Source organism: Vigna radiata, chromosome 1, assembly GCF_000741045.1.
Source record: "Vigna radiata var. radiata cultivar VC1973A chromosome 1, Vradiata_ver6, whole genome shotgun sequence".
Taxonomy (NCBI): Eukaryota; Viridiplantae; Streptophyta; class Magnoliopsida; order Fabales; family Fabaceae; genus Vigna; species Vigna radiata.
Genome location: NC_028351.1, coordinates 32,620,337 through 32,622,664, shown reverse-complemented (window position 1 = coordinate 32,622,664; position 2,328 = coordinate 32,620,337). Strand labels below are relative to the sequence as shown.

Below are 2,328 nucleotides of genomic sequence, written 5' to 3'. Positions count from 1 at the left end.
TGTGTTTGGTATGAGTTTTATTCTATCACATATCATATTCTATTTACTAAATTATATATTTGTAAATAAAGGAGATTTTTTGTTATTTTTTCTAAATTTTTGCAAAAACATACAGGAAATGATAATATGAAATAACCAAACATCCCCTTTTATTTTGTGTCATTTTTAGTTACAACAGTTTCACTGTGGAATTGTTCATCTCTTTTTGTTTTAGCCTTGTCGTAGTAGGTATTCTTAAGATTTTCTACTGCATCTCTCCATGGTTATGTTAGCCTATGGCCTGAAACAGTGCATATTTCTGCACGAAATTTGATAAAACCACTTATAATTTGATATGCAATTTAAGTACTACTTTTTTGAACCTGCCCCCTAAATTAGTTGATATCCAATTTAAGCACTGATTTTCTTGACCAGCCCTGTAAATTAACCAAACTAAAATATTAACAGTTTGCACAGAAGTTTTCATAGCTCCTTTTACTTGTAATTTGATGTTACCTTCCAATTCGAACTGAAGATCTGTACTATATGCTGCTATTGACATTGCATGCTCTTTGTCACATTCAAAAATAATATTTTATTACCTTGGATAAAAGAGTTTTTCATTATGCCATCTTTGAACATGATGTATCCAGTTTACCAGAGCCTTATTAGTGTTGTTAGAGGGTACGAGAATCGGTTCTCTGCTTGATTATTAATATCTTTGTAGATATTGTTGGCTTTTGGTATAGCAACCGTAATTTTAAATTGCCTTCACAAATTGCACCACTTATAGCTTTAGGTGTCGATCTTAGTTAGCATTTTTGTACTTATCAGCTAATGGTGGGTGAACTGTTGCTTCAGCTGTACAAATTGAAATTTCTTGTCCATATTCGTTAATTTGCTACCTCTCGGTCCTTAAGTTTTAGAGTACTCATCATATTAGTCTTGTCCTTAATTTGTTACAACATAGATTTCTCTCATACACATTCCTCAGTTTTATTCTTATATGAAAAAATGATTTGACACGCTAACACGTGACTGTGCTGACAACTCATAACAGAGTGATTAGTGATGTGGTGTTTTGTAAATCATTCTTTGTAAATCATGATCATGATAAAATAATAATTTATTGACCATTTTCTTTCTTAAATGAAGGTCGTTGGCAATCTAGTGATCCTCCATCAATCTACATATTCCTTAACTGCAGTACTCGTGAACTTGCATATATAGAGAAGTATGTGGTACGGTGTTTCTGCCATTAGATGGTTTCCTGAAACTCTTCTTTTCCTTTTCAAATCTTCAATGTGCTAATTAAATTTCACTCTTATTTGCATTTGCTATTTTGCTTAGTTTTGGCTTGTTTGATGAGAAATATTTAGAGTTTGTTCACTGATAATCAATATTATGCAATAATAGTACATTGATTTGAGTTCTTCCGGTTTTGTAGCATACCTAGTTTAGCTTCTAATTATATCCCTTCCAGTAGTAACATCTTAGATGGTAAAACTTGATCTAGGTTCTGCAATTTAAAAGAATTTATTCTGCATATTTTTATTAGCTGCTTTAGTTTGATGGGTAACTTCTAATTTTACTACTTGGATTTTGCAGGAAAAAATTGCTACATCAACCCCAACACTTTTATTTAATCTTGAACTAGATACACTACTGTATATGTTGTACTCCTTGAGTTTTTTTTTTTTTCTGATTGAGTTTTCATTCATGCCTAATTGCTTAACAAATTCGTATACTTATCCTTCACAGAGAAAACTTATTGAATTTACAGTGTTGATTTAGGCCACTTCTTTATTGAATTGCCTCCATATGTTGATTCTTTTTATCAAATAATAGACATTGACTGTTTCCTCTTTCTGTTGTTAAGACAGTTGCAATTGCGCCATATATATGCGGAAGAAATATGATAGACTAATACTTTATAAATTATACCATAAATTTGATATATTAACATAAGACCTGGCAAGGAAGCTATTTTCCACTTTATGTAACAAGTAGCAACATTCTTTTGTATTTTTAATTTTTGATTGTGATTTTTTTTTTTCTCATTGTATGGCAATCATTCTTTTATTTGCTGATATGAAGGATGCACTAATTTGTTCCTTAATAACTGTGCTGTGAATGATGATGGCCAAATACTGAATGTTAAAAACTAAATTGCTCTTGTGTAGTATTTTATGGTTTCTTCTAATTATATTATATTGCCTGGACTCAGTTCTTGTTGGATTAAAGCGGGTTTTTGACACCAGGACCTCCAACCCAAGTTCACTTTCCCTTTTAGGTGTGTGGTACGTACATGTTTGTCTTCTTTTTCTCTTTTTGATTGGATATATGTTT

The 2,328-nt window shown here is 31.3% G+C and overlaps 1 long non-coding RNA gene across 1 annotated transcript in view; it reads left to right on the top strand.

Annotated features, from left to right (window-relative positions):
- Window positions 1-1,108: 1,108 nt before the first annotated feature.
- Window positions 1,109-2,328, top strand: part of LOC111241379 — a 5,821-nt gene continuing 4,601 nt past the window's right edge. The window contains exons 1-3 of the long non-coding RNA XR_002667329.1: window positions 1,109-1,220; window positions 1,588-1,646; window positions 2,207-2,272. This is a non-coding gene — a long non-coding RNA (uncharacterized LOC111241379). The remainder of the gene's footprint in view (window positions 1,221-1,587; window positions 1,647-2,206; window positions 2,273-2,328) is intronic.